This window comes from Balaenoptera musculus, chromosome 19, assembly GCF_009873245.2.
Source record: "Balaenoptera musculus isolate JJ_BM4_2016_0621 chromosome 19, mBalMus1.pri.v3, whole genome shotgun sequence".
NCBI classification, from domain to species: Eukaryota; Metazoa; Chordata; class Mammalia; order Artiodactyla; family Balaenopteridae; genus Balaenoptera; species Balaenoptera musculus.
Window position 1 is genome coordinate 53,945,968 of NC_045803.1, and position 12,229 is coordinate 53,958,196.

Genomic DNA, 12,229 nt, shown 5'->3' on the forward strand with positions numbered 1-12,229 from the left:
GTGGCTCACAGGCTCTAGAGCACAGGCTCAGTAGTTGTGGCGCATGGGCTTAGTTGTTCCGCGGCAGGTGGGATCTTCCCGGACCAGGGCTCGAACCCGTGTCCCCTGCATTGGCAGGCGGATTCTTAACCACTGCGCCACCCGGGAAGCCCCATAGTCTGTATTTTTAATTGAAAATTTTATTGAGATAATTGAAGATTCTTTTGAGATAAATGAAGATTCATTCTCCAGGGGGGCTGTGCTCAGTTTCCCCCAGTGGTGACATCTTGCAAAATTGTAGTGTGACATCACAGCCAGGACGCTGGCACTGATTCAGCCCACTACCCGTCTTACTCAGATTTCCCCAGTTCTCCTTCTACTCTGTGTGTATCTGTTTGTTTGTACGATTTTATCCCATGGGTAGGTTCCCGTATCCCACCACAGTCAAGATATTGGAAGTTCCATCACCACCAAAATCCCTCTTAATAACCACACCCACCTGCATTTCTAAAATTTTAACACGTCTCATTTTGAAAGGCATTTTTCTTTAATAAGATATAACAAACCTATGGTAAAATGCAAGCGAGGTGAGCGTGAGCTCAAATTTACACATGTCCAGCTCTGTGGCCACTGTCCCCACAAGGTAACCACCGCTTTGCTTCTGTGTCCTTCTGTGAGTCTTACTATGGTGAACTCGGCCTCACGCCCTTAACACGCCCGCTTTTGTCCTCTTACAACTCAGAAGCACATGAGGGTTTCCTTTTGGCATCAGCTGGTTTTAGGCAGAATTTAATATTGTCCTGTTTCCACTGACTGCGTTATTTTACAATTCGTATAATGTATGGTGGGCGGGAATGGTTTTTCTTTTTACCGTAAGGCATAAACTCATTCTTAAAATACAGCTGTTCAAGTGAAAAAGATGAGTTGATTTAAAGATAAATATTAGACAAACAGTGCCAGCACAGTGCAGATATGGCACACTTGACAAAGTTGATAATCAAGTGACTGACATTTGAGAAAGTGTCAAAAGCACATATGACTCCAAAAAACCCCAAACCAAAAACTGGTTGATCCAGTGGGGGAAAATATCTATATATAGCCTTTGTACAATGAAGGCCTGCTGTGTAATTTTGATTCACAATACTGGTTTAAGGCAAAACAAATTAAAATTTTAATAGGCTGGGCATAAGGGAGTGAGTCCTTCCTTTAATGCCTTAATGATTTTTGAAATATCTGCACAATACCTGTTTTATATACCTAATACATGTTTTAAAATGGACTCTTTTTAACTTAAATTTGTAGAGAAGGAACTTTGATCTCACAGTTTAGAGGCTGCTGTATCTGTATTTTTCCAATTCCTATTAAAATACATCACAATTAAGACATTAAAAAAAATGTAAGTACTCTTATTAAAGTCCTCTCCCATATCACATGCATGGGATTATTCTCACTTCATTTCCAGCAGGAGGGAGGAAACATCAAGTTTAAGTGACACTAAAACAATGAATATTTAAAGAATTGTATTTGATGATCAGTTAGCGCTTGGGGTTTCAGCTGACCAGTTCATAAGACTCCTCTTTCTCTCATCTGCTCCTGAGTTTGGAAACAAGAACTGAAACACAGGTAACTCATAACTGGCTATGAGAAGGTTTGCTCTGTGTTTGAGCTGCCTTAAGAGTCTGGTTTAGAATTGACCTCTGGCCCCTGACCCCTGACCTGCTCACTCCGTCACTGGCACTGTTGGATGTCCACTCCATGTGGCAGGGAGTAGGGCAGGGCATGTGGTTCCTGGGGGATGGATTGGACCAGAGCTGGACCAGGAGGCTGAGCTGGGCAAGCCCGGTTCCTTTTTCCAGACTCTGCTGTCGGAGAGCGTTCCCTGCTCCCCTGGGGAGAGGGAGTCCCCGGAGGGAAGAGAAGGCCAGTCAGTTTCTCCAGGGTCACTTAAAACTCTTAAACACCCATAAAACAGTCCTTCAAACATTTCTGCCTGGATACAGAGCATTCCAGGAACAGCTAAATAATTATTTGAGTGTTGTTATTCTGGAAAAGTCTCTATATGGAAGCATGAGGTGGTATATTCTCCTCTGGCTGTCAGCACCGTCTCATCCATTGTTTCTTACATTTTCAACAAGGGAGATGAGAACGGTCCCCCTCACTTCCCATCTCTAGGCTTTAAAATAATTTTTAATGCTTTACCAAGTTCTTTTAGGTATATCTACCTGTGGGATGGATATTCTTTCCCCATTTTACCTATAAGAAGGCAGAGGCTAGGCTAGAATAAAGAAACCTGTCCCAAGCTGCAGAGCCAGGACAGGTAGAGTGGAACTTGAAGTGTCTCCTAGATTCTTCTAAAGTTGGGCTCTTTCTCTTCTCCCACGTTGAACCTCTTGGAACTGTGTGCTGTGGTGCATCTCAGTTTTTTATCTGACTTCAAGGTCAGAGGCTGCTGTGTATGTGAAATAACCCCACACCCTTGGTCTTTTAAAGCAGGGTCCTTCACTGAGACAGAGCAGCACTGAGACAAAGTGAAACCACCAGCAGTGGTGAAGGTGTTATTGAAAGATGCTATGAAAGAGCATTCATCGCAATAGCTCAACTAACCTTGACCGTGAGACCTCCTGGGGGCCACCGCAGTTTTTATTTAATGTAATTTCGTCTTGTTTGCAGAGCAGCTCAGGGAAGGAGCTACTGTACCACTGTGAGTGCAGATGAGGAAATTGCAGAGAGAAAGGAGGTGACTTGCCCAAGCTCCCAGGCGTCTTTGGGGAGCAGAGCTGGGATTTGAACCAGGGTCTCTGGAGCCCGGGACTCCTTCCAGGGCTTTCTGCTCCCCCTTCACCAGGATAACTCTAGCCTTCAGAACTCAGCCAAGATGCATGCCCCCGAGAAGCCTTTCTTCCCCTTGCTGGGAAGAAGCCCCCGTGTAGACTTGATTTTGCTCCCTTGAGGTGTTTAGCGTGGTGGTAGGTTTACGTGCTTGTGTACAGGTTTGGACGGGGTCTGTCCTCCCAGGCTCTGAGCTTCCGGGGACGGGGACCGTGCCTGTCGGCTTCATCCCTGGCAGTCAGCGAGATGGTCACTACCTACGTGGTTGAATGACTGAAAGATGGAAAAGAGGGTGGTGGGTATGTGCAGGAAGGTCCCCAAGCCTTCTCTGTCTCTTCCTCTTGGGTACATCTGGAGCTTCCTTGAAGATACTTTGTTAAGCTTGTTGGGGGGTGGTGTCACTTGAGGTTGAGTGAGGAAATTGGGGAAAAGGTCATGTGAGGATAAGAGGATGTTCCAGGCATGCGGGGGGCCAGCAAGACAGCGGCCCAGAATCAAGAGTGGGAGGAGGAAGGAAACAGGAGTCGAAGAACAGGGGCATGGGGACAACCGACAGAGGGGGCAGAAAACCCCAAGTGTGCGTCTGCAGGTGATGGGTGGGCAGAGGTGGCTGGACCTGGGGAAGACCCGAGGTGATGCCGGGAAGCGGGGGGAGGTTTCAGAGACAAGGCTTTGCTTCTGTGGCTGTGTTATCTCACTTCTTCAAGCAGGAAGCTCGGCTGCAGAGCCCGACTGCACGAGCACACTCGGCCCGAGCTCTGGCCACCAGAGCCGACTTGGAAAGTAAAGCCGGTCCTCTTACCGACTCTGTGCCCCTTGGCCAAAATTCCAACCAGGGCAGATCAAGCTCCCGTTGCCACCATTTGCCCATCCCCCTTCCCACCAGTAACCCCTATAGTCAGCAAATTGGTGGGAATCTCTTTTTTTGACGTTTTCTCATGCTTTTACACACATATGAGCACATGTACAAATACAGGCATCCCTCCTTAGCTGAGCTTAATGCATTCCTGAAAACACAATGGAGAGCATCTTTCTTTGGATAGCAGTGTATTATGTCATATTACACGGATACAAGTGGTGGCACATTGCCAACAGCTCGAAAAAACCCAACCAGTTTCCCCAGTATTGCTTGACACCCTTAATCACCTAGAAACCAGCCCATCAAATATTTCTGCAAGAATGCGAAGCATTGACAGCAACAAATACCTAATGATTTGATGCTTTAATGAACTTATTACTCACACATATGATACTACACGGTATTGGTTCTGAATTTTGATTTTTTTCTGTCCTGTAACTACTTTGAAACTTGATAGAAATGACAATGAAATCTGTTAAAAATACTAAAGAGGTCATCTAAATTGGACTCTGGTTGGTAGCTGCCTTGCCAGAAGTAAACACTAAGACTGAATAGGGTGGGCAGGACACTAGGTTTGCTGCATGATGATTTTCAGCATTAGAGCACTGGGCATGTTCCTCTCTAATGCAGACTGATACACAGCAGTATTTCCACAGGTGCCTGCACCTGAACTTCGTGTAGCAGGTGTGTGATCTTTGTGGTGCATTTTAGGTAAAAAATGTTTGCGAGTTATAGTAAATATTAATATAGTGAGAATTTGAACAGCAACGGGCACCTGTATACAATATGTGCATGCACATGTTTGTACGTACATGTGGACCCACACACGCACAGATGCAGGCACATAAATCTGGTATCCTGTTTATGTAAGCTGTTGTGGAGCTTTTCCACATCACTACATAAGAATCTGACTCTTCAATTTCCACAACAGATAGGTTGAGAGATGGTGTTTTTCCTTAGGCCTTATATGAGTTCAGCTTTATTCCATTGCATTAATAATTAAAAAAATAGTAGCTAACAAGCACTTAGAAGTTACTACATCTTTATTAGTTAAAATTACCAGACACTATTTTAATTCACACACACACATGCACGCACACATACGGACACACTTTCATTTAATCCTCAAAGAACACCGTGTGGGGAGACCATTATTTCTCCTATGGTTCGCATGAGGAAACGGAGGCAGGAAGAGGTGAAGTTACTGCCTGAAACCACCTGCTGGATTTGAACCCAGGTGGACTGGTTCCAGAGTCTATCTGCTCATCACCAGCTATGGGCTTGTCACGACCTGGGGGACCCTTGGAAACCTGTGGATTTGCATCCCCAGCACTAGGGTTTTATTCCCAGCGGCAGGTCCGAAAGGTGGTTTGGGATTAACCCGGCTGAGTGCAGCCGGCCTTACGCTTCTTGCTGCTCCGCACCCCTGGTGTGGTGGGGCCACCCTTCAGCTAGGAAAGTGCCCCCGTGTGATGCAAGATCAAGTGCTGGGCATGTCAACAAAAATGCCCAAAGGGCCCTTGTAGACTCTGCCAGTTATCAAATAGAAAACCACTCCCACTGACCAGGGATTTCCTTCCTGACTTCCTGGGGCCCCTGGTAGTCAAGGGGGTGGCCAGAGAGTGGGCACCTCTGTGTCTCTGGAGGTGGCCCCTGCTTGCCCAGAAGGCCTGGGAAGTAGTGGTGACAGCTTTGAAGGGCTCGGTGGTGGCTTGCAGAGGCCCAGCCGTAAGCTCATGCACAGCAAGTGACTGTCCACCTACGTACGAGCACCATCGCTGGCCCGGGTTGGTGGCTGGTCAGCTGCGTGGCACGAAGGGGGCACGTCACCATTACACCTGCAGCCCTGAGGGTATAGTCGATAGAGGACCAATTTCCACTCCTACCAGAAACCTGAGATAACTGAAAACGGGTGTTCAAAAAGAAACCTGTGTGTTCAGACAGAAACCTGTATGCGAATGTTCATAGCTGTACTATTTACAATAACGAAAAGGTGGAAACAACCCAAATGCCCATCAGTGGATAAATGGATAGACCAAATCCATACAATGAAATATTATTCATTCATAAAAATGAAGTACTGACACGTGCTACAACACGGAGGAACCTCAAAGGTCTTCTGCCAAGTGAATTTAAAAGCCAGACACAAAAGACCATGTATCGTATGCCTCTGTTTATATGCAACATCCAGAACAAGCAAGTCTCTATAGACTGAAAGTAGATGAGTGTTTTCCGGGGGCTGGTGTGGCCTGAGTGGGAAATGTGGAGGCCGAAGGGTATGGGTTTCTTTCTGTGGAGATGAAAATGTTCGAACATCGACGCTGGTGGTGGTTGCCCAAGTCTGTGAATATACTAAAAGCCATTGGATTGTATCCTTCATGTGGATGACCTGTGTGACATGTGAACTATATCTTAATAAAGCTGTTACATTAAAAAGAGAGAGTGAGCGAGGGAGTGCACTGACGCCTGTAACTCCAGAACCACCTGTTGATCCAGGATACCTTTGGGGCTACAGAATGTACAGGGGCAGTAACATCTCGTCCCGTCTCCGTGTAACATCTCTCCTGGGGGAGCCCAGAGACGCTGTTCCCTCAACAACTGGGACTTGTCCACATCTGCCACTGTTCTGCCTGAACTAGAGAGACATTGCAGCTTTGACCCCTCAAACATCTGATCGCCGAGTTCCATGGGGGTAGCACAGAGACTACCAGTTCGATAACCTGATACAACAGAGGATGCCGAGGCCTAACCCTGATGCCATAGTAGTCACTGCTGCACATTAAAGGCACTTTGCCGTGAATGCTGCAGCTCTTTGCCTGAGGCCTGGGGAGTTAAGGCCCCCTAAAAGCAGCCCTCAACCAATAGCAGTTGGAGGTTGGGGCATAACACCCCATCTCCCTCCCTCTCTCGGTGGGGCAAACTCGAAGGGGCTCCCAGATCCCCATGGGGTCAGCTCCCTGTGCCCCTGGGGTACTAGGTTGATGACATAGCAGCCTCCTTATCAGCGCCTTCCCTTCTCTGTCTCACTTCCCTGCTGCTCTGCTGATGTTTCCTGGGATCAGCTCCTGGATAAACTGCATGCGCTCAAATCCTTGTCTCAGGGTCCGCTTCTGGGGGAAGCCAAGCCAAGACACCCAGGAAACCTTATCATGTATTCCGAGGCGGTCTGAATTTCTGCTCTGAGCCAGGCTCTGACGTAGGCGGGTGTGAGCAGGACGGACACGGCCCTTGTCCTCCTGGGGCTTAGAGGAGAGGGCAGATAGACAGCAAACAAAGAAACCTATGAATGCGGCTGGTGCCGGTGAGGAACTTCATGGCACGGATGTAAAAATGACAGGCTGGATCAATGCAGGGAGGGGGAGAAGGAAGGCGGCGTTGAGAAATCACTTAAATGAGATCCGACGTCGCCAGGAGGCCCACGTACGGTGAGACTTGCTGACGGAGCGCGGTGGGAAGAGGGCTGCGTGTCCTAACATGGCTTCTCAGAGTCGCCTGCTTGACCGTGAGAAGCAGCGTAAAGCTTCAAATCCTGGCTCTTCCACTTGCTGGCTGGTGAGCCTGGCCGAGGTACTTCACCTCTCCGTGCCTGTTTCCTCATCTGTGTAATGGGGACAGTCATGGGAGAACAAGAGGACAGCCTTGCTGCTTCCAGGAGACTCACTTTCCTCGTGTGATCCATGCTCCAGCGCCCCACGTGACCAGGCTGAAGCCCGTCCCCTGCTGGGACCACAGCCTAGCTTTAGCTTTGTTCTCCTGCCTCATCTATTTCTGCAGTCCTTTGTCCTTTGAGCACCCTCCCGCCACCCCACCGCCAGCCCAATAAAAGCCTAAAAAAGAATCCTTGCCTCAGGCTTGGCTTCCAGGGAACCGACCTATGACATGTGCAGGGCATTAGCATTATGCCTTGCATATAGTAAGTGCTCTGTAAGAGTTGTACATGATTATGATTATTGCCTTTATTTTTAGTCTCATGGATGAAGCTAGTGTGTCTGTAAGACCTTTGGAGGTCAGGACTGTGTACATCCAGGAGAATGTCTGGCTGACAGAGTATGATGAATAAATACTCTGCGTTTATGGATGGAAGGACTCAATATGTCAGTTCTTTGCAACTTGGTGTAGACACGATCACAATCACAATCAGTATCCCAGCAAGTTATTCTGTAGATATTGACAGTCTGATCCTAAAGGTTATATGGAGAAGCAAAACACCCAGAGTAGCCAATGCAGTACTGAAGAAGAACAAAGTCAGAGGTGTCTGCTGCCCCACTCTGAGACTTACTATAAAGCCATGGTTATCAAGACAGTGAGGTGTTGGGGAAATAATAGACAATTAGATCAATGGAACAGAATAGAGAGAACAGAAATAGACCCACACAAATCATCAGCTGATCTGTGACAATGGAACAAAGGCAGTCCAATGGAGAAAGCATAGTCTTATCAGAAGCCTGATGAATCGGCCAGTACTTATCCCGGGAAAAGAAAGGGGGAGGTGATCAGGATGACATCACGGAGGCAGCCAGTCCTGGCTGATGAGGGAGATGCCCGCGGCCCTTTCCTGGGACAGGGCTGGCCTCCAAAGGACCCTTGCTTGCACTGAAGTGAAGGGCAGCGTAGGGATGAGCAGGGCTGCTTGCGTCATCGGAGTGGCTGTTTATATTTTATTCTTTTCCCGTCTCCCGTGTTTCTTTCTCTCTGACTTCGTACGTTGCATGGTTGTATCTCCCTCCCTCCTCATCCGGATGGCTTGTCTTCTGTTCGTATCTGGTTGTCTCTGCCCCTCTTTTACCCTGTTTGGTTGTTTCCGTTTGTGTGTGTCTGTCTCCCTCTGCCTCCCGCTCTGTCCCATCTCCAGTCCTGTCCCGTCTGTGTCCCCATCTCTCTGTGTCCGCTTTCTCTTTCAACAACTATTTATTGGGCCGCGCTGTGTACCAGTTGCTCTGCTAGGGGTGGAGATACGGTGGTGAGGAAAGATGCACCATCTAGGGAAGGAGCCACGAATCCATGGTTCTCACCACTAAGCACTTGGCCTCTTCAGTGCTGTGGGGAAGAGGGGCTTGGTGTGTGTAATAGCAGTGGTTGGAGGGTATTCTGTGCGTCTGCTGGTGATTGAGCTGAAGCTGGAAGGGAGAACGTGGAGCTAGCTAGGCTAAGAGCGTCCCCCGCAGAGCCAGCGGCGGTGTCCTGTGGGGGAGTGAATGCGAGCCCCTGGCCAGTGTGTCTGGAGCGCGGCAGCAAGGATGCACCGTCGGTCCAGATGGGGTCGGCAGGGTCGTCACACGGCCTTGGTTCTTAGTCCTAATAGCGCTGGGATGCCATCGGCAAGCTTGAAGCCCAGGGGTGGCTTGAGCATGTCTGCATTTCCTAGAAAAGACTATGGGGGTAGCTCCTGGCTACTTCAGTAGCGCAAGCGAGAGGTGGCAGTGGCTTGGATTATGGTGTTGGCCCTGGGAATGGGTAGAAGATAGATTCAAGAGTGATTTAGAAGGAATTGATAAGACTTGGTGATTGCCTGAAGACAGTGTTACGTTATCTGAAATGTTTTTCTTTAGTTCTGAACGCATCAAATTTTTATTATAATTTTGCTGTAAGGAAAAAAGCTCACAGTTGGCCAATTCAGAAATTCCTTCTTAGAGATACTTTATGGGGAAAGAGAATGGTTAGATAATCATTGTTAGACTAGCTAGGAAAAAAAGGGTATTGCTTAAGGTCACTAGACTCTTAACTGGCAGTCAGCTGGGTGGGTAAGTAACTGATTTCTGAGAACAAACATTAATACCTCAGATGTTCTCAAATAACTGCTGAAGCAGGTAAATCAGCAGGGCTGATTTAACCCCCCAGAAGGTTGTGAATCTGAGCGCACACAAAGACTCTGTGTTTTGTTGTTAGTTTTTGAGGAATGAAGGACCCCTTGACCCGCCCCCAACCCCATAATAGGACCACCCATAATTAAGTGGGTTTTTAAAAATTTTTTTTAAATTTATTTTTGGGCTGCGTTGGGTCTTCGTTGCTGCGGGCTTTCTCTAGTTGCGGCGAGCGGGGGCTACTCTTCGTTGCAGTGCACGGGATTCCCATTACGGTGGCTTCTTTTGTTGCGGAGCACGGGCTCTAGGCATGCGGACTTCAGTAGTTGTGGCACGTGGGCTCAGTAGTTGTGGCGCACGGGCTTAGTCGCTCCGCGGCATGTGGGATCTTCCCGGACCAGGGCTCAAACCTGTGTCCCCTGCATTGGCAGGCAGATTCTTAACCACTGCGTCAGGGAAGTCCCTTGATAAGTGTTTTTAAAAACTTTTTAGTTTGAAATAATTTTAGACTCATGATGACATTACAAAAATAATACAGAGTTTCTGTGTACCATTCATCCAATTTCCCCCTGTGATAACATCTTTCATAACCATAGCTGTCAAGCCCAGGAAATTGACACTGGTAAAATATTATTAAATTACAGACCTTAATTAGTTTTTTAAAATTTATTTTTTATTAAATAATAGTTGAATTACAATATTGTGTTAGTTACTGCTGAACAGCAAAATGACTCAGTTATACATGTGTATACATTCTTTTTCATATTCTTTTCCATTATGGTTTATCAGAGGATACTGAATGTAGTTCCCTGTGCTCTACAGTAGAACCTTGTTGTTTATCCATTCTACATATACCAGTTTGTATCTGCTAATCCCAAACTCCCAGTCCAACCCTTTCCCACCCACCTCCCCCTCAGCAACCACCAGTCTATCCTCTATGTCCCTGATTCTGTTTCTCTTTTGTAGATAGTTTCATTTGTGTCATATTTTAGATTCCACATATAAGTGATATCACGTGGTATTTGTCTTTCTCTTTCTGACTTATTTTGCTAAGTGTGATAATCTCTAGTTGCATCCATGTTGCTGCATATGGCGTTATTTTGTTCTTTTTTATGTCTGAGTAGTCAGACCTGAATTAGTTTTCACCATTTTTTATGTGGACTCAATTTTTGTTTGTTTTTGTTTTGGTGTATAGTTTCAAGGAATTTTATCACATGTTTAGACTTGTGTAGCTACCACCACACACAGGGTACAGAACAAATGCTGTTTATTTCAAGTCTTTTCACTTTACTTCATGATTCTTGTCCCCCAAACTGTTTTCAGTCTAGCTAGATCCATAGTAAGAAAGTGAAAAGCCTTTGGTTCGGGCTTCCCTGGTGGCGCAGTGGTTAAGAATCCGCCTGCCAATGCAGGGGACACGGGTTTGAGCCCTGGTCTGGGAAGATCCCACATGCCGCGGAGCAACTAAGCCCGTGCGCCACAACTACTGAGCCTGCGCTCTAGAGCCTGTGAGCCACAACTACTGAGCCCGCGTGCCTAGAGTCTGTGCTCCGCAACAAGAGAAGCCACCGCAATGAGAAGCCCGTGCACCGCAACGAAGAGTAGCCCCCGCTCGCCGCAACTAGAGAAAGGCCGTGTGCAGCAATGAAGACCCAACGCAGCCAAAAATAAATAAATTAAAAAAAGAAAAAAAAACCTTTGGTTCATTCCATCCCCTCCTCCCCTAATTTAATACTCTGTCCCCTCCTCCTATTGTTACGTGTGAATGGCCGTGAACCTTTCCTGCTATTTCAACTCTGACTCTAAAATGCCTTTGTTCACTTGGGTCTATTTGCTTCCTTGATCACAGGTCAAAGCTGAGGTCTCCTTCCCTACTCTCTCATTTCCAGGAATACCTCTCTTTCCTGTTTCTCTGTTCAGTGTAAGAACAAGGATGTATGTCCCAGGATTCTTATGGTTACATGTGACAGAAACTCATTTCCCACTAACCAAAGCAAAAAAGAGAATTTATTGGGTCACATAGGTAGCGTGCTCCAGCGCAGAAGTGGCTTCAAGCCCAAATGGACCCAGGGGCTCAGTAGTGCATCAGGGATGAATCTTTGCTTTCTATATGGCAGGCCACATGGACCCTGCTACCCCTAGACTCATGTTTTGTCAGCCTGGCAGCAGCAGCAGGAGAAATTTGATGAATAGCTGTGGCCAAATAAGTCCCAGGAGGATGCTGATGGGCCCAGCTTAGACCATGTGCTCATCTCTGAACCCATCACCGTGCCAGGGGTGGGACATCTTGGTCGTTCCTGGGACCCTTGGCCCCTCCTTTGGCTGTTGTGGTGAAAGGTGCGGGGATGTGGATCATCTTCACCTCAGGCACGTGAAATGGCGTCATCCCAGGACAAGGTGCTTTTTTGACAGAAGAAAGGGAGGGAAGGATGGATGGACTTGTCACTTTGTGACACTCCTTAGTTCACAGGACATCCTATGGCAGGAAGGGGGGTCTCCCTTGCATCAGGTGGCCATCCTGTGAGGGGAGGGGGTCATTCTTGGGCCAGATGGCCATGCTGTGTGTGTGGGGGGTCACCCTTAGATCAGATGGCCATCCCATAGAGGGAGGGGTCACCCTTGGGTCAGGTGCCATCCTGGCCAGGTAGGTTCTGGCTAGGAGTGAGTTGGCATCACGTGGCAGCAGGGGTTCTAGGGAGGATAGGTTTCCTCTTTTTCTGTCATCTGTTGCTGTACAACAAGTCTCCCAGTACTTAGTGGC

At 47.6% G+C, this 12,229-nt stretch overlaps 1 protein-coding gene across 1 annotated transcript in view; it reads left to right on the plus strand.

Moving 5' to 3' along the window:
• PLCG2 (phospholipase C gamma 2) overlaps window positions 1–12,229 on the plus strand; it is a 152,042-nt gene that overhangs the window by 47,824 nt on the left and 91,989 nt on the right.